At 43.5% G+C, this 20,738-nt stretch overlaps 1 protein-coding gene and 1 pseudogene across 1 annotated transcript in view; both read right to left on the bottom strand.

Annotated features, from left to right (window-relative positions):
* LOC101522773 (zinc finger protein 260-like) overlaps positions 1 to 20,738 on the bottom strand; it is a 793,789-nt gene that overhangs the window by 265,427 nt on the left and 507,624 nt on the right. The window lies entirely within an intron of this gene.
* LOC131482747 (large ribosomal subunit protein uL11-like) lies at positions 4,383 to 4,923 on the bottom strand (annotated as a pseudogene).

Below are 20,738 nucleotides of genomic sequence, written 5' to 3'. Positions count from 1 at the left end.
GAAGAAGCTACATGAAGGTTATGTGTAGCACCCAGGACAGTGACCCAAATAGGATCTAAGACATCCCCAGTGTGTTTCTCTGCACTTGGTCCAGTACTAAAACGAATGGGCAGATCTAACAGGGCAGAAAGTGTAACTCCCAGAGAATGCCAACTCTTAGTCATCACTGTTACTTGAGACCAAAAGCAGGCTCCTTCTTTACTGATTCTCTCAGCTATCCTAGTAGGGTCACTCTCCTTCTGCTTCCTTTATGAAAAAATGGTGGCTATGGTGTTTTTTGTTTGTTTCTTTCTTTTGTTTTGTTTTTAAGATTGAATTATGTATCTGAAAGGCAGAGTGGCAGAGAGGAGAAACAGAGAAAGGACTCCATTTACTGGTGCAAAAGTGCACAATAGGTACAAATTGGCCAGGTGGGAACCAGGAACCAGGAATTCCATCTAGGCCTCCCACATGGGTAGCATGGGATCAAACACTTGTGTCAAATCCTCCACTGCCTTCTCAGGCACATTAGCAAGAACCTGGATCAGAAGCACAGCAGCTGGAACTCTAACCTGCACTCCAATATGGGATGCCGGCACCACAAGTGGGTGCCTAACCTCCTGTGCTCCAAGAACAGCCCCTAAAGTTGTTTTAAGAATTGATCATTTGTATTGATGTGGACAGTGAATATATTCATTTCCAATCCAACATTTTCTTGCCTCCCACGGAGGTAAAAACCCCAAGTAGAATCTAGTACTATGTGTAAATGGGAGCAGAGCTTACTTACATTGAAGGAATAAACTGAACATTTGTGCAGAAGTGTGGGCTACCCCACACAGAAAAATAACCAATGTGAGTGGGCCGAGGGGTTGTGGGTAAGCAGGGAAGAGAAAAAAGCAGAAACAATGCCACAGTGGGATTAGTCCTCCCCTGGGAAAGAGTGTGGGAAGGGGCCACCAGAGATTGGACACAGGTGGAAGAGTGCTCTCACCCCACTTCCACATCTTTCTATAAAGAAGCAGTGGTTCCCCAAAGAATATACAAATAGGATGGAGTCAGAGCATGTGTCCTGGTCCTGAATGGGACAAATGTGTCCTGGGAAAGTGGGCTTAGCAAACCTGTAGTTAAAAATACAGGATTGACCGGTACAGTTGCCTAGTGGCTAAAGCCATCACCTTGAGTGCGCCCAGATCCCATCTGGGTGCTGGTTCTAATCCTGGTGACCCCACTTCATATCCAGCTTCCTGCTTAAGGCCTGGGAAAGCAGTTGAGGATGGCCCAAAGCCTTGGGACTCCACAATCATGTGGGGGATGTATTAGGGGCTCTGGGTTCCTGGTTTCAGATTGGCACATGCCTTGCTGTTGTGGTCACTTGGGGAATGATTCATCAGATGGAAGATCTTCCTCTCTGTCTCTCCACCTCTCTATTTGCCTTTCCAATATAAGTTAATGAATCTTAAAACAAATGAACAAGCAAACAAAAACACTGGCTTACAGACCTGACACAATTGCTCAATGTCAAATTTTCCATCCTAAAAGTTCTGGCATCCCATATGGGTGCAGGTTGGTGTCCTGGCTGCTATGCTTGCCATCTATCTCCCTGCGTTTGGCCTGGAAAAGCAGTAGAGGATGGCCCAAACCTTGAGACCCTGCACCTGTGTGCGAGACCCTGAAGAAGTTCATGACTCCTGGCTTTAGATTGGCTGAGCTTCAGCTGTTGCAGCCACTTGGAGAGGGAGCCAGTAGATGGAGGATCGTCTTTCTCCTTCCCTCTTTCAATCTGCCTTTCCAATAAAAATAAATAAATCTTTGAGAGACAGAGAGACAAAGACACAGACAGAAGTGGAAACCATGATGCAGAGTTAAAAGGACAAGATGAGCACTCAAAATTATCAAAAAGCTATTCAAACTCAACTGTGCCCATGCATGGTAAACATGTTGCCCAGGGCCAAGCCTGGTACTCTAGTGGCTAAAGTCCCCACCTTGCATGCACAGTGCCTTATATGGGTGATAGTTCATATCCTGGCTGCTCCACTTCTCATTCTAGCTCCTGGGGAATGTGGCCCAGGACAGCTTAAAGGTTTGGGACCCTGCTCCTGTGTGGGAGACCTGGAGGAAGCTCCTGGCTCCTGGATTCAGTTCAGCCCATCTCTGGCCATTGTGGCCACTTGGAGAGTGAACCAGCAGATGAAAGATCTTCTGTCTCTCCTCCTTTCTTGGGATCAGACTATTTAATGGAAGTGAATAAATATTAAAAGAGAGAGAGAGAAAGAAAAACAAATGAACAAAGGAAGGGAGGAAATAAGGAAAGAGGAAAAGAAGAAAGAAAGGAACAAAGAAAGCAAGAAAGAAAAAAGAAAGAAAAAATCAAAGAAAGAAAAAAGCAAAGGAAGAAAAAGAAAGAAACAGGTATTGCCCAGTGCGGGCTGGCTGAAGGAATTGAAGGAATTGAAGGAATCAAGTCCTTTCATCAGGTGACCACCTGCTAGCACAGGGCCCCTTTGGCAAGCTCTTAGCCTTAATCTCATTTGTGACACCTCAACTCTCAGCTTTATTGTCTTTGTGTTGTTTTTTTTTTTAGTTTTTTTAAATTTATTTATTATTTTTAATTCATTAATTACATTGTATTATGTAACGCAGTTTCATAGGTACTTGGATTCTCCCCCCCTCCCCAAACCCTCCCACCATGGTGGATTCCTCCACCTTGTTGCATAACCACAGTTCAAGTTCAGTTGAGATTCCCCCATTGCAAGCATATACCAAACATAGAGTCCAGCATCTTATTGTCCAGTCAAGTTCAATGGCTTCTTAGGTATACCCTCTCTGGTCTGAAGACAGAGCCAGCAGAGTGTCATCCCGACCAAGTAAAAGCTCCAACATACCATCAGCAAAAATTTACATCATTATGGAATTAACTGACATAGTAATGAGTAACCAATATGGTAAAAGTAAATGCGAGTTCCCAGCCACCTTCTGTGACCACCTCATTGACATTTGTTCTTTAATTGGCCAGTAGAGAATTGAGTGAATTGAAGGTGCCTGAAAGAGTGTTTTGATATGCAATGTGGCTATATGGAGCTGTTCAACAGCAGCAGCCCTGTATGTAAGTATAATTTTTGCATTCTGAGGACACTTAAAATCTTCCCTGCTAGACACTGAGGCACTGCCTAACTCCCTCTGGCCAGGTTCCTTGCTTGCAGATTCAGCTAAAGGCAAATAAAAACCATATGTGTGCTGAACCTATCTAGAATGCCCCTTGTCATTTCCTAAACAACCCAGTAAAGTGGCTATGTACATACATGGTAAACACACTGGCTTAGGTATAAGTAATGTGGAGATAGTTAAAAACTAGGTAAATTTATAACCATAGACTTGTCTCTCCAAAGTGGGCCCTACTGGGCTGGCATTGTGGCACAGAGAGATTAAGCCATCATCTGCAGTTTCAGAAACACATGTGAGTGGCAATTTGAGTCCCAGTTGCTCTGCTTCAGGTTCAACTCCCTGCTGATGCACCTGAGAGAGTAGTACAAGGTTGCCCAGGTGCTTGAACCCCTGCACTCACTTGGGAAACCCAGGTGGAGTTTCAGATCCCTTGCTTCAGCCTGGCTCCTAATCCTGATCATTGTGTAATCATCTGGGGCATGAATCAGTACCTTGGAAGTTCTCTCTCTCATTTTGATCCTCTAATGAATAATAGTGAATCTTGGCAGATTCCATGCTGGGTCTATCTGTCTGATTGGAGCACTGATTCCAGCCAATGTGTACACACGGTGAGATGTCCCTGGGCCTGCCTAAGCTCCAGAGGCTGCTTCCTTCCTGGGGAGTACACTGAGAGGGGAAATCTGGAGAACAAGTCAGGCCCGGGCCCCACTCACTGACAATACCGTTTGGTGGATGGGATTGGGTGGCAGTAACCTTGTGTTCTGGGAGTTGAAAATCCTAGCAGCCCCTTGGCTCCTGTCAGGTTCCAAGAGAGATACGTCTCCGTGCTCGGAGCCCTGATTCTAGCCATCATGTACATGCAGTGAGCTGTACCCGGGCCTGCCCCAGCTCCAGTGGCTGCTCCCTTCCTGGTGAATACTATTTGATATTAATAAATGCATTGTAGTACAACTTTTAAAAATGAGAAATATATATCATGTTTGATATTTTCTTTTGAAGATCTTAGTGAAGCAATTATTTTGCATATTTGAGCCATAGTTGTCTTGCTTAGCCATGGTTCTTCTCGGGCTTTTTCGCCCTCTGCTCTTTGGTACCACCCAAGCTGGTTGCTTAGTCCCTCTGATATCGCTCTTCTCCTTCCTCCATGTTGCCTTCTCACTTTTCTCACTTGGCCCATTCTGTTGTCCTCCTCTCTTCTCTATTGATTCCTTTTTTTTTTTTTTTTTTTTTTTGGATTGCCAGATGATCCTTCATTGAGACATTTTCTCTTCTTAGCTAGCTGGGCACTCCACAGCACCACTGTTGATGTCATCTATGATGTCGTGCAGGTGGCGGCCATCCACGTTACAGTTCATTGACTGGGCAGTCCCCAGAATCTCTGTGATGGTTCCAGAAAGTTTTCTGGCTAAGGATCAGTGGCGTATCTGCCGTCGATGTTGACAATTTCATCAAATGTGATGTTCCCACTGTGTTTCATGTTCTTCTGCTTCTTGTGGTCCCTGGATGGCTCCTTGAAGGCCTTGATGATCAGGACAGAGGCCAACAGCACCACCTCAATCTGCTCTTGTCGGATCTGGATGGTCATCTTCACTATGATCTGTAGGCCCTTCCAGTCCCTGGTGACCTTGGCAATGTCATAACCCAACTTCTTTGGAGACAGACCCAGGGGGCCAGTCTTGGGGGCCAGGCGGACGTGGCACCCACCTCGCCACCTGTGTACTGCAGGCACACTAATTTAATTGCATTGGGGTCAAACTTGGGTGGCATGGTGGAAGCGCCTGGTGTTGGATGAATCTGGATTCTGGATGACCTAAGAAAGTTGCACTGCGGCCTCCTCTCAGGTGAAAACCAAAAATACTTATCCTTGCACCCACGCACCCACTCATTTTCTGCCCTCCCCTCGTTTTACAGCACCCTTTCATTTTCTGCTTATATTACTCAGGGCAGTTCTCCTATTATTTCATATTTGGAGAAAGAGAGCTGCTGCAGCCAATCTGGTTTCTGTCTGCTTTTAGATCAAGTGATTTATGAGCTGAAGTGAGGTGCTTTTAATCTGTCTTCTTGCACTGTGAGTCTGTAAGATGGCTGTTTGGATGGCAGTGACTGGAAGAGACACAGGCAGGGACAGGGAAAACTGGAGGGTTTGCTGAACTAATCTTTTAAATGTGCATTGAATCTCATGAAGCCAAAGTTGGGATTTCTCTGGGATTCCAGCAATGAAGCCACTCCCTTCACTCCCCCTTTCTCTCAAATTCTAAGGCATAGCCTACACCCATTGCACTTCTGATTGACTGCACAGCCTCTGACGTCATGCTTAGTCCAGGTCTGTGGGATGGATCCAACCTGACGCACACAGGAAAAGCCTGTGAAACTTCTGTTCTCTGGCCCTGCCATAGGTTCATTGCTGGTTCTGTTCCCAAAAAGACGCAGGTGGCTCAGGAGGTGCTGCCCTGTGAGCTCCCTTCCCTGAAGGAGCCTATGATGGACATCCAACTCCTCAAGCTGGAAGCAGTGAGTGTGTATCAGCATCTCCTCAGGCCCCAGGGTGGGAGGGGCACAGTAGAGGGACCTTGGGTTCCTCATTCTGCATCACTGCTTTTGAAGAAAAACCCTTTCATAGTGTCTGGTGACATCAGAGCTACAGCCAGGAGCCCCAGGTTGCACTCAGAAATACAAGGATTGTAAGCTTCTTTCTGGACTCAGGAGATAAGCTTTCTCTGGTCCTTATCTAGTTCCAGCCTTGGCTTCCAGCCCTCTCATACACCGACCATCAGAGTTGTTTGTGAGCCCTCTAATTAGTTCAGATAGATAGAGACTAATAAAAGTCAGCTAGTTGATAATCCCCCAGTTTGTACCTTACTGATCAGGCTTCACGTTTGGCTTTTCAGACAGAGAGACACTGATATAGAAATTGGAACACCTAGGTAAAAGGTCAACTAACCTATACTCGCTCAGCCTGTAAATACAGGTCAGGCTCCCTATTTGCTTCACCTGGACTTTATTAGGAAGGATGCAGAGTTAAATTCTTCCTCATTCACTGGGTTGTTGGGGATTTCCCTGCTCACCTGCCTAAAACTTTTCTATTCTTTAATTGCTAAAATGCAAAGTTCTGCAAAACTGTGGCTTAATCACTACATATTGCAAAGTTTAGATTGTGGCTTAAGATTCTTCCCCCACCCAAAAAAAAAAAAAAAACTTTTTCAATTTATGACTGTTAATGCTAAACAAGATGCAACTGCATAGAAACGTTGATACTAAGTTTGTACTCAGCTGTTATATATGATGGATGTTAAAGTTGATTGTTTCATTGTTCCTGTGCCTCGCTGATTTAGGTTAAACTCAAAAACATGCTGTCTTGGGAGGAAAACAAAAAGGTTTATAGCAGCCAGTTGTGTATATATTAAAATTGAGAGATGTCAAGGAAGTAGTTGCAGGATGTGGTTATGAACTTGCATTTTCTAACTTACTGGTCACTCAATGCCATGTTAATTAATTTCATGATGTTGTTAATTTTGATGTTTCTTCCTTCTGTTGAAGTTGTATAGTGACGTTTGGCCTTGTGGTCAAATGCGGAGTGAATCACCGGATGCAAGATCTTCCTCTATGTCTCTCCTCCTCTCTGTATATCTGACTTTCCAATAAAAATAAACATAAATCATAAACAAAAATGAAATGATTGATGCACTGTGGTTTTTCTCAGCCTTGGCTACTAGGGAGTAAAACATTGAGAATGGCCCAAGTAAATGCTAGGATAGTGTTCTTGAGAAACTGGGCTCTTTCATTTTGCACACAGAAGTTGGTTTATTCAGAGGATTATTTGTACCAACCAAGAATCTTTCCAAAGATAAAATTCTGGTAGCCTTGAGCACTTACAAATTTGTGAGTGTATTTGTAACTGATTTCATAAGTTATTTCAGGGAATATTGGCAGTGGTCCAAGCCTGCTGCTAAAAAGCCTAATAAAAATTTGGTTTGACTAGTTTAAAAAATATTATTTGTGCTCAATATCTGGGACAAGCATCTTTTTAAAATTATTTAATTTTTATTGAAAAATCATATATACAGAGAGAAGGAGGAGAGAAACAGAGTAAGATCTTGTGTTCATTGTTTCAATCCCCAAGTGACTGAAAAGGCCTGGGTTGTGTCAATCCAAACCCAGGAGCTCCGAGCCTCTTCTTGGTCCTCCACATGGGTGCATGGTACCAAGGCTTTAGGCTCTCTTCAACTGCTTTCCCAGGCCACAGGCAGGGAGTTGAACTGGAAGCAAGGTTGCTCAGATTAGAACTGACACCTACATGGGATCATGGCTCGTGTAAGTGGAGTATTTCAGATGCAAAGATACTGCACTCTGCACCCAGATAATTTCTTAAAGGGGACAAAACTCCAGAAAGAGCTGACACTTGCTCTCCCTTAGCATTAACCTGCACCTGTGTATAGGGATTGAGCCTTGACCCTGAGGCCTCTACTAACTGGAGATGATGAAATAATTGTTTTGTGATAAGTTGTTGGTAATACATTTGTATTAAGCAAACATAACACATCTGGTGTTAAAGAAAATCTCAGAGGCCACGATCTTCATTTGGTTTTTAATGTGTGTTTGCAGTAGAGAGCTAAGATTCTGGAGGAGACACTGCAGGCTATGAGGAGTTCCCAGGTCCACACTCTGACTTTTCTGCCTGCTAAGGATTTTCTCCTTCAGTAGAGTCATCCTCCCCCACCCCCACTCTGCCCTCAATGAGAATGATCCCCAAGGCCTGGGAACATGGGTAAACTGCTGAGTTTATATCAGACTTTCCAATGAAGGTAAATAAATCTTGAGAGAGAGAGAGAGAGAGAAAGAGAGAGAGAGAGAGAGAGAGAGAGAGAAAATAAAATACAGCAGGCAGGGCTTGAGGAGGCATCTGCATGGGAAGTTCATTTCACAAGCAGTGGCAGAACCCACTTTGTCACAGACAGCCCACACCCACTGTTCTTTTGTGATAGCAGTTTAAATACCTTCCTCTCCTTTTTGATGTTATGTACTTGAGCCCATTTTTTCTAATCTAGCAAGAGATTTATTAATTTTGATTTCTTTTCAAATAATGAATGCTTGTTTTATTTTGAGTATTGCTTGGTATACTTTTTAATCATTTTGTCACTAATTTTTATTTTGAATTTCCTTTTACTTCTCCCAGACTTGGCGTTTTAAATTTCTGTGACTTGGAGATTAGTACTTAGGTTGCTTATTTGCTTTTTTTACTGTTGTTGTTTAGGTGTTGAACAGCTTAAGTGAAAAGTTTGATTTCTATATTTTTCTGATGATGGTCTGTTCTTTCAAAATCATTTGTTAATAGAAAGTATAGCTGAAAATAAGTGTGTTTTGGTTGTGATAGAATTATACAATCGAATATGTGTCTTGAATCACAGTAGTTCGTTTCTTATGGTTCTTATTAAAATTTAATTTTGATGATGTTTACACAGTTGAGGAGGGTGCATGCACATGTGGACACTGATTATACTAGGAAGGGTTGTAAATGCAGGGAAAATGGATGAGACCATTGTATTCAAATTTTCTTCTTCCTGTGTCTGGGGAATTGGAAAGAAGGAGAGAAGCCACTCTCAGAATCCCCAACACCTCCTAACCCTGGGAATGCTCATCTGATTTTCCAGGGTCCCCAAGATAAGCATGCTCTGAGATTTCTGTTCAAGTGGATTCCATAAAATAGCCTTCCAAGGTCTGTTGGTTGACATAGTCCACTATAAAATCTCCATTTACTCAGATCTTTGCTGTCAATACTTGGCTGGTGTAGCTGTCCAATTTGTTCTGCCCTCCTTCACTTGCTATAATAGAAGTCCTCTGCAGGCCCCAATGGACTGCCATATCCCCTAAGTACATCTGAGCGGTCCACTGCTCCATCTTCATCAACTGTGGAGGCTTAGTTCTGACACATGCACGCCACGGTCAGAGCACAGATCTCACATTTCTCCCCATGGTTGGAGTCCTTGGTACATCAGTTCAGTGGAAGGGACCCCTAATACAATTTAATCTGAGGTGATCCCAGACTTGAGTCTTGTGTGGATTTGGCCAGTACAGGATCCAGCTCAGTCTGTCACCCACATCAGCCTACACACACACTGGTAGTTGCAGTTGCTGGATCAGGTTTGTCTCCAGTCCCAACTCTTATGCAAACCAATAGATGCTGTGGAGGAATCCATCCATACCCACCCACAATCAGCCCTCACATACACCAGTTGAGAACCACATCCCAATCACAGTGACACGCAGTAACCCCTACTAGGCCTGCCGTTCACCATGGTTCCTCTGTGTGTAGTTGTGTGGGGCAGACTGCAACCTGGGCCAGTGTATCCTGCTGAGTCCCATGAGTTTCAGAGGGTTCCATGGTCATGTTTAGCTCAGCCATTTACAACTCCCAGCTCTTGAGCAAACCTGTGAAAATTGCACCCATATGTCCTCTACAGAATCTGCTCTTACACCTGGTTCTTTTGCTTGTTTTCAGTATCATGGCCCAGCCTAACGTTATCTCCCATTTCTATGGAAGTAACTGACAGGTAGTTTAACCAGATATTGTCCCTGACAGGGGACCCAGCTCTACCTTTACTGTGCACCAGTGGTTGGTGGTTGGTGGTAGTTCATGTTAACCATCCCAGCCCAGTCTCACATGTGGGTGGGTGCTCTGGTCTGACTGAGAACGATCCTCAGTTGCTCGCTTCAACTTAGTAGATGTTAGCCCCCTCCTTTACCTGCAGGTACAGTGGCTTTGTCAGTAGAAGTCTTTCAGAAGTCATTGTTCACCTGAAACATATTCTTTCAGTGGTCCTGCTTCCCACATATACCCTTACCCCATTCCCTGAGCAATCCACAGTCCCTGCACCTGGGAGTGCCTGGGTTCCACAGCCTAGTCTTGTGAAGGCCAGTCTACCAGAGGGTGATGTTCTAGCCTGGAACTCTGCCCACCAAGTAAGTTCCCAAGCTCCTGGCATGTGTACTGGCCTAGGACCTTGCTTCTGGACAAACATAAGATCCAGGGCCACTCAAAATTCTTCAAACGCAGTCCACTAACAGACCATGCCAGCATGCTAGCCTAGAGCTCTCTCCTCCATTCCTCCACACCTTCTGATACCAAGCACATGAGAAAATCTCCAGGATTGCTCTGTCTGCATGGGCATAATACCCCACAACAGTGCCATCCCTTGTCACTTGCAAACCTGCACTCCCAGACCCCACAAGTCCAATTCATTAGTTCAAACATTAAGGGTTCCAGGCATCCATCTTATGGTTCTAATCATTGAAAATTTAAGAGCAAGATGATAATAGACTTGGTTTCTTCTGAGGTGTTTCTCCCTGGCCAACTCACAACCTCCATCTTTCTGTAACCTCACATTGTATTTTCTTTGTTCTGTGCATTCTTTTCTAAAGGAAACCAGGTTGGTTTGCTGTACGACTTCAATGTCTGGGTATTTTTTGCTGCTAATTGTCTTCTTAAAAAAGTATTGGCTAGTCAGATTTACAGAGAGAAGAGAGCAGATGAAAGATCTTTCAGTCGCTGGTTCACTCCCCAAATGGTCATAATGACCAGACCTAGCCAGTCCAATGCCAGGAGCACAGAGGTTCTTCTAGGTCTCTCTTGCAGGGGCAGGGTTCCAAGGACCTGGACCATCCTCTACTGCTTTCCCGGCAACAAGCTGAGAGCTAGAAGCAAAATGGAACAATTGGGACAGTATCCACCACCCACAAGGGATGCCAGCTCATGCAAGACAAGGGCATTAGTGACTAGGATTCCACACCAGACCCAGCTAATTACCTTCTTTAAAATATTGTCTTACTGTAGAGTCACATCGTGGTCTACCCTTAATGATACAAAATGTAGGGAGATGTATTTCTGTCCATAGCAGTTAGAAGGGACCCAGTGGTCTGTCCTGAAGACAAGCACCATCTCTGAGGAGCATGTAGTTTTAAATTAGTGTTATAATTGCTCTTAGTTTCATTTCATTTATTTATTTATGTACATTTGTTGTGTTTTTAAGACTTACATTTTTATTGTAAAGTCAGACTTACAGAAAGAAGGAGGGCAAGGAGAAAGGTTTTTCATTTGCTGGTTCACTCCTCAAGTGGCAATAGTGGCTGGAGCTGAGCTGATGTGAAACCTGACACAAAGTATCAGTAAACTTCTTCCAGGCCTTATATGTGTGTTAGAGTCCCAAGGCTTTGGGCTATCCTCTAATGCTTTCCTTGGCAACAAGCAGGGAGGTGGAGCAGCTAGAATATGAACCAGTGCCTATTGAGACACTAGAACATGAAAGATGAAGACTCTAGGCACTAGGTTACCATGCTAGGACCTCTTAGCTTCATTTTGAATATTAACACTGCATACCCATAGGCACAAAAAAAGAAAATCTCTATATTCATACATATATATATATACCATTATGAAAATGATGGATGGTTGTATGCAGGTAATCATATAGCAATCCACAAAAGAAATGAAGTGGAAAATGTAATCAAAATCAACATATGTGCTCTCCAGTATTTGTAGTTTCTAAGACACAAGCTGAAATTTGAGAACTTTAGGAATGCAAAACCCATACATTATTGTTCTAATGAACAGTCAGCTTGAGGAATGTTTTCCTATTTTCGTTGACACTTTAAATCACTTTTATTGTCAAGTAGGACTTGGGACTATACCAAACATGGAATGATGCATTTCCAAAAGCATAAACCTAAAACCACTATAGCACAATTTTAGGTAATGTTGCCTGTTTCCTTACATTGTGTACTAAACTTAAATCAATCTTAATTCATCTTAAATCAAAGGTTATTTTACGCTCTTTGGTGAGCAATTCTACTAGCCAAATTTTCAAATTTGTCCTAGGTTTATTTGTCAAGATGCATTGATATTATCAGTTTAGTGAACTAGGGGTGGCATTTACAAATAGAAAAATCATTCATATTCTAGTATAAAATTAACAATGAATTATAGTTTAAATATATTCAAAGCCTCCAGAAACACTAATAATGTGGGTCATTCATAGAAGACATATCATTGCATTTAATCTTTTTCTATCAAATGTGTCCTACTTGGGTGACAATTAAAGATGGGTAAATTCTTAGTATGTAAGCACTCATGCACTCATGAGAGAGTGGAAAGGACAAAACAACCCTGCATTCACCAGTTTGCTCCAACCAGGATCCCATGGTCTTCAGTTCCAGGTTTGGCCAGGTCCCACTGGGGAACAAAGAATCCCATTTGGGTCTCACGTGTAGTATCAGGGTCCGAATTCCTGGCATCATTCACTGCCATTTCAGGGGTATTATTGGAAAGTTGACCAGAAAACAATGACAGGAGCAGAAACTGATGCTCTGATAACAGGATATAAGCATTACAACTTGGGGGCTCAACCTATTGCTTCTGAATGACAACTTGGTTAGAAAAAATTAGAAAATTTCTATGAGGTTTCTATAAATGGTGTTGGTGAGACAGCAAGCAGAGACATATTTGAAGAAAATTCAAGATTTGATCAAGGCAGGGGGACTTGGTGTTTTTTTGAACCTAGAATAGGTACTTCCCTCCCCCATCATGACCAGGTCATGTGGGAACTTCACTCCAGGCAATTGAAACTGAGAACACAGACCTTCACATCCTGCTTACTGCAAGCAGATGATTTCTCTGATTTGTCTGTCCTCAGTTGCCTGCTACCAGAACCATGCTCTGGCTGAGTGGTGCTAAGTGGCTTGGGTCCATGGCCTCCTACGGTGATGACGCTCTTTATTGAGCATGAGGACGCCTAGATCCCATCTTCACCATATGCAGTGTCCACTGTGGGTTAATCTATAAGGAAGAAGCACATTGTCAGTGACTTTGGACTGGAAGTATTAAAGGTATTAGGGAGACTAAAATGAAAAGAGACATGAGACAGCTAAATAGCAACCTATAACCATTTTAAGGTGTATAGAAGTTGGTTTTATATAAACTAAAATTGAAATGTCAATGAACTAGTCACAGGATGTGGTTAAGAACTTGCATTTTTTTTAACATATTGGTTACTCAACACCATGTCAATTAATTATATAACATTGTAAAGTGTTGTTGATGCTATGTTGGGGCTTTCAATTGATCGGGATGATACTCTGCCAGCTCTGCCTTCATACCAGAGATGGTCTCCCCAACAAATTGTTGAATTTATTTGGACAATAAGATGCTGGATTCTATGCTTGGTATATGCTTGCAATGAGAGAATCTCAATTGAATTTGAACCACAATACTGCTACAAGGTGGAGGAATCCACCATGGGGGAAAGGTATAGATAGGGGTTGGGGAAATCCCAGAGCCTATGAAATCGTGGCACATAATCCAATGTAATTAATTTTTTAAAAGATTTTATTATTATTGAAAAGCCGGATATACAGAGAAGAGGAGAGACAGAGAGGAAGATCTTCCATCCGATGTTTCACTCCCCAAGTGAGCCGCAACGGGCCGGTGCATGGCAATCTGATGCTGGGAACCTGGAACCTCTTCCAGGTCTCCCACACTGGTGCAGGGCCCCAAAGCATTGGGCCGTCCCCAACTGCTTTCCCAGGCCACAAGCAGGGAGCTGGATGGGAAGTGGAGCTGCCGGGATTAGAACCGGCACCCATATGGGATCCCGGTGCGTTCAAGGCGAGGACTTTTAGCCGCTAGGCCACGCTGCCAGGCCCAATGTAATTAATTTAAAAAATCTGTATATAGATCTTAGGGAGAAGTTCAGGGAGGACTGGGTTTCCATTCTTTCTTTTTTTCATGTTTTGAAATAAAGTATTTTAAAAATGTATTTTTATTTGAAAGTTGACATTGCAGAGAAAGAAGCCAAGATAGAAAGGAATCTTCCATCTGGTGCTTCACTCGATAAATGTCCTCCTTATCTGAAAGTGGGCTGATCCCTGTTCAGAGCTTGGAGCTTCTATTAGTGCTCTGACATAACTCCAGAGGCCCAATGAATAGACCATCCTTGGCTACTTTCCTAGGCATTAGTAGGGAGCTGCATTGTAAGTATATCCGAACTCGAAGGAGCACCCATATGGGATGCCAGCACTGAAGGTGGATGCTTAGCCACCGAATGCTGATGCCATCTTTTTGGTGGTTTTTTAGAGGCAAGGACATAGTGCATAGAGAAAGAGAATACTCTCAGAAGGTGGTTCACTACCCAAATTCTTGTTGCACATTAGACTAAACTAAAATTGGGAGCTAATGATGCACAAGTGGCAACAGAGCAAACTTAGGACATGATTTGGATACCTGTATTTCAAAAGGACAAAAATCGTTCTCTTGGACTTGGCTGGATCCCACGTGTGCCATTTGTAACATTGGCAGCCGGGCTTCCCACTCAGGTCCCTGCTTGTGACCTGTAAAGTAGTCAAGGACAGCCCAAAGCCTTGGGACCCTACCACCCACATGGGAAACTCACAAGAAGTTCCTGTTTTCCCAGCTTTGGATTGTAATGTGATAAAACCATTGATGGCTTGCACGGGTTCATCAGGTTAATTGACAGCAGACAGCCCCAATGAAGTTAATTCTAGGCATGAAATGTGCACCTTGCCCTAGAAATTGTTCCGTAGGTTCTGCACACCTGGACTCTTCTGCCTCCTTCTGTGCTACTTAAGTTAACTAACTTTAGGTTCTGATAAGCCCTTTCCTGCTTAAAACTGATTGTGCCATGTGGCTCTCAATCTGATCAGAGGATGAGAGCTTAAAAACTCCTGACTTTCCCAGTTCAGCACAATAGTGCTTGGAGTGTAGCAGGAGCAGCTCTCATCAAACTAGGGAAATGCAGACTCCACCCCACATTCTACACTTAGGCCCTGAGGGATCTCTCTGGCACCCAGCAGCAGGATTAGCACAGCTCTGGCTATTGACACCACTTGAGGAGTGAATTGATGGAAGGAAGATCTTCTTCTCTGTCTCTCATCCTTTCTGTATATCTATCTTTAGAATAAAAATAATTAAATGTTAAAAAAAAAAAGAGTGCCTTTTCAGGATTCAAGCAGCTGTAATTGAATCATACGTGGTGCTTGATTCAAACCAGACACTCAGGGTTGCATTGATCACACGCAGAAACTTTACCACTATGATAATTACAACTATTTTTAGAAGATAAAAATAATTTAAAATTGATCATGGTGATGACCATAATGAAGCACAATGAGTTAAATTTATAACTTTCTGTGAGTACTTGATTTTTGGCATTGTAAAATGATACAATGAATTATTTCAAAAATTTCAAGTGGATTCAGTATGTCAAACTCCACGTATACTGAACTTAAATTTCTTCTGTAGGCTATGGGACAACTGGTTAATAGACTGCAAAAACAAAAAGATAGATCCACATCTCTCACCATACACTAAGATCAAATCTAAATGGATAACAGATCTAAACCTACATCCAGAAACCTTCAAACTTTTGGAAGAAAATGTTGGAAATACTCTGCAAGATATAGGTGTAGGTCCCGAGTTCCTAAAAAGAACACGAAAGGCAATAGCAATCAAAACCAGAATAAACAAATGGGACCTCATCAAACTAAGAAGCTTCTGTACAGCAAGGGAAACAATTAACAAAGTAAAAAAGCAACCCACAGAATGGGAGAAGTTCTTCGCGCACTACGTAGGTGATAGAGGGCTAATCTCCAGAATATACAAAGAGCTACAAAACAACCAAAATGTCAAAACAAATAAGCCACTTAAGAAATGGGCATGGGAGAGACTCGCAAGATGCCCGACATAGGAGGATGGTTGTGAGGGAGCTCACAGACAGAGAGGGCTAGAACGAGACAAAAGCGTAAGTGGAGCAGCATAGGGCTACAGGGAGAAGAACGTGAAGTTCCCTGGACAGTGTGGAGCCAAAAAAATTCACACAACTCGGAAGAGTAACCAGGGAAAAAACAAAACAAAACAAAAGGCAGGGAAGATGGCTCCTGACCCGCTGAGTCAGCTTTGAGTGCAGCTGCTGGGAGCCACGGTCGACCCACAGTCTTCAGGACCCGCATTCATCAGGACCCGCACCCGCCACAGTCGCCAGGACCCGCCAGGACCCGCAACCACTGCAGTCGCCAGAACCCGCTGGGACCCGCCAGGACCCGCACCCGACACAGTCGCCAGGAGACGCAACCGCAGCGAGGGTCCCCACCAGAGGAAGAGGCAGATTGCAAGAACCTGAGGTTTGACTGAGTTGGGTGGGGGCAGTGGTGGGTCGGAGGCTCCAGGAGTTGGCCGCCCAGGGGCACGCACAGAGCTTGAACACCCTTGGTGCTCATCTCCTCACCCCTCCTCCCCCGAGATTCCAGTGTCTGGGGACAAAGGGCAAGTGCCTTGAAACTGCCAAAACTGTGTCTGGGAGGTGATGCACAGCAGTCCTGTGCACTGAGGAGACAGGCAAAAGGCACACTGAATACTCCCCCGTGCCTTGCAGACTGGCACACAGCTGGGAGGTGCTGTCCCACAGGAACCCGAGCACGCCACTGGGCTGGGCGGTCCCGTGCGAGCGCTGGGGTGGGCGGTCCCACACTGCTGGGGTGGGCGGGCCTGCGCAAGAGGCGTTTCCAGAGAGCACCTGGAACACCCCACGCCCTATAGTCCCGTGCTTGGGAGACACACCAGGAGGGCACTGCGGACCTGTGTGCAGGAGGCGTTCCTAGAGAGCACCTGGAACCTCCATGCCCTGCAGTCCATGGCACTGGGGACACGCCGAGAAAGCACCTAGAATCCGCCATGCTCTGTGATCCTGTGCACAGGGGGCGCGCACAAAGAGTGCCTTCATTCCCCCATGCCCTGTGGTCGCATACGTGTAGGGGACGAGCTGAGAGTGCGCTTTGAATCCACTGGGCCTTGGAAGTGGCGCCCTGAGGTCCAGTGTTCGTTCTGGAGACGCACCAAAAGTGCCTTGAAAATTCCCGCACCCTGTTACTCCACGCCTGCAGACTCCGATCTCTACGGGATAGTGCTTGGAGAGGGCCAACACCCTACCAATAAAGGATCAAAAGCCAATGTCTAGGGCCCGGCGGCGTGGCCTAGCAGCTAAAGTCCTCGCCCTGAACACCGGGATCCCATATGGGAGCCGGTTCTAATCCCGGCAGCTCCGCTTCCCATCCAGCTCCTGCTTGTGGCCTGGGAAGGCAGTCGAGGACAGCCAAATGCTTTGGGACACTGCACCCGTGTGGGAGACCCGGAAGAGGTTCCTGGTTCCCGGCTTCGGATCGGCGCACCGGCCCATTGCGGCTCACTTGGGGAGTGAAACATCGGATGGAAGATCTTCCTCTCTGTCTCTCCTCCTCTCTGTATATCTGACTTTGTAATAAACTGAATAAATCTTAAAAAAAAAAAAAAAGCCAATGTCTATTTCGGAGATGCGAGATGAAGACATGGAAGATCTACCAGACAAGGAATTCAAAAAATAATGTTAAAATCTGTCACAGACAATGAGAAGAACTGGGAGGACTTCAAGGAATTCAAGAACCACATAGCCTCAGAAATACAACAAATGAAAAGTAAAATCCTTGACTTAGAGCACAAAATTGAAAGCCTAACCAACAGAATAAATACAGCAGAAGAGAGGATCTCTGAAATGGAAGACACACAAAATGAACATACCGAGCTCATTAAACAGCTGGAGACAAGTCTGAACAAAGCCAATAAGACCATACAAGAAATGAAAGACAACCTCAGAAAATCGAATATTAGGATTATTGGCCTTCCTGAAGGAGTGGAAAGAGAGTCAGGAATGCAAATGGTGCTCCACGAAATTATACAGGAAAACTTCCAAAACACTTGGAACATGAACCCAGCCCAAATCCAGGACGGTCAGAGGACTCCCAGCAGATATGACCCAAAGTGATCTTCACCCAGACATATGGTGCTCAAGTTCCACTCCAACGAAGACAAAGAAAGAATCCTGAGACAAGTACGAAGCAGAGAAAAGATCACATATAGAGGAAAACCAATCAGAATCACTGCTGACTTCTCTGAAGAGACCTTACAAGGAAGAAGAGAATGGACAAAGATCTTCAAAATCAGAACAACTGTCAACCAAGAATATTGTACCCAGCAAAGATCTCATTCATATTTGAGAACGAAATCAGATACTTTCATAGCCAAGAGAAATTAGAAGAATATGCCAGCACAAAACCAGCTCTACAAAATCTCCTTAGAAATGCGCTAAATCCAGAAAAAAAGGAGGCGAATCATAAGCAAAGATGGCAAACAGGAAGGTCTCCCCACTAAAGTCCACACAAGGAAGGACAATTACACAGATATTAACACCCACAAAAACAATTATGGCAGGGCATAATCACAACCTCTCAATTTCAACTCTTAACACAAATGGCCTGAACTCACCAATCAAAAGGCACAGATTAACAGAATGGATTATCAAACAGGACCCAACTATTTGTTGCCTACAAGAGACACATCTAACCAGAGAAGATTCTAAGAAACTAAAAGTGAAAGGTTGGAAACAGATATTTCATGCCAATGGATGAGAAAAAAGGCTGGGGTAGCTGTCCTAATTTCAGATGATGTAGACTTCAATCTGACACACATCAAAAAGGACAGGGAAAGACATTATATATTGGTGAAGGGTCTGATCCATAAGGAAGTAATTACCATTGTGAACATATATGCACCAAATTCAAACACACCTAGCTACGTGAAGCAATTACTTACCTACTTAAGGGGAGACATAGATATGCACACAATAATAGTGGGTGATCTTAACACCCCGCTAACAACAAGAGACAGATCAACAAAACAAAAACTCAACAAAGAAACAACAGAGCTCATACAAACAATAGAACAACTGGACTTGGTTGACATTTATAGAATTTTTTATCCTAAGGCCACAGATCATACATTTTTTTCAGCAGTGCATGGCACCTTCTCCAGGATCGACCACATGATAGGACACAAAGCAAACCTTAAAAACTTAAAAAAGATAGGAATCATACCATGTAGCCTCTCAGACCACCACAGAATGAAATTGAAAGTCAGCAATTCAAAATGCCCCAGGAAATACAGAAACTCTTGGAGGCTGAACAATATGCTATTAAACGAACAATGGATCAGAGAAGAAATTAAAGATGAGATCAAAAAATTTATGGAAACCAATGAAAACTCTGATACAACATCCAAAATATTATGAGACACTGTCAAAGCAGTGCTACGGGGTAAACTCATCACAATTAGAGCTCATGTCAAGGCCCAAGAGAGGCGCCAAATACAGGAACTAACCACACACCTCCAGGAATTGGAAAAACAAGAGCAGAAGAGCCCCACACACAATAGGAAACAAGAAATCATCAAAACAAGGGAGGAAATTAATCAGATAGAAATAAAAAAAAACTATACACAAAATCAATAAATCAAAAAGCTGTTTTTTCAGAAGATAAACAAGATAGACACCCCACGGGCCTGACTGACAAAGAAAAAAACAAGAGAAGGCAAGAATTAACAGCATCAAAGATGAAAAAGGCAACATAACAACAGACATTACAACCATTAAGAACACAATCAGAAATTACTACAAAGCACTGTACTCCAACAAATCAGAAGACCACCAAGAAATGGAAAAGTTCTTAGACTTCTACCACTTGCCAAAACTTAGCCCAGAGGCAACAAACGACCTGAACAAACCCATAACTGAAGCAGAGATTGAATCAGTGATTAAAGACCTCCCAACAAAGAAAAGCCCAGGCCCAGACGGCTTCACTCCAGAATTCTACAAAACATTCCGAACAGAACTAACCCCAATCCTCTACAAACTCTTCAAAACAATAGAAAAAGAAGCAACCCTTCCAAATTCATTCTATGAAGCCAACATTACCTTAATCCCAAAACCAGACGGAGAACTAACAGAGAAGGAAAACTACAGACCTATCTCTTTGATGAACATTGATGCTAAGATTCTCAACAAAATCCTAGCCAATAGAATTCAAAAACACATCAGACAGATCATTCATCCAGATCAAGTAGGATTCATCCCTGGAATGCAGGGATGGTTCAACATTCGGAAATCCATAAATGTGATACACCACATCCAAAAACTGAAAAACAAGAATCACATGATAGTATCAATAGATGCAGAAAAAGCTTTGGACAAAATCCAACACGACTTCCTGCTAAAAACCCTAAACAAGGTAGGCATAGATGGAAAAATCCACAACATAATTAAAGCCATATATGAAAAACTCAACACCAGCATCATACTGAATGGAGAAAAACTGGAACCCTTCCCACTGAGATCTGGAACAAGACAGGGATGTCCACTTTCTCCGCTGCTATTCAACATAGTCCTAGAGGTACTCGCTGAGGCCATAAGACAAGAAAAAGAAATCAAAGGAATCCAAATGGGAAACGAAGAAGTCAAGCTTTCACTATATGCAAATGATATGATTCTTTATGTAGAAGAGCCAAGAGACTCAATACAGAGACTCCTAGAACTTGTACGAGAGTTTGGTAGAGTGGCAGGGTACAAAATTAATGAACAAAAATCAACAGCCATAGTGTATGCGAACAGCCCCAAGACGGAAAAGATTTAACCAGCAAGACACCATTCAAAATAACAGAGAAAAGTATGAAA

The sequence above is a fragment of the Ochotona princeps genome, chromosome 20 (assembly GCF_030435755.1).
Source record: "Ochotona princeps isolate mOchPri1 chromosome 20, mOchPri1.hap1, whole genome shotgun sequence".
Lineage (NCBI taxonomy): Eukaryota > Metazoa > Chordata > Mammalia > Lagomorpha > Ochotonidae > Ochotona > Ochotona princeps.
Note: the sequence above shows the minus strand (reverse complement) of the source record. Positions and strands in the feature narration are given on the sequence as shown.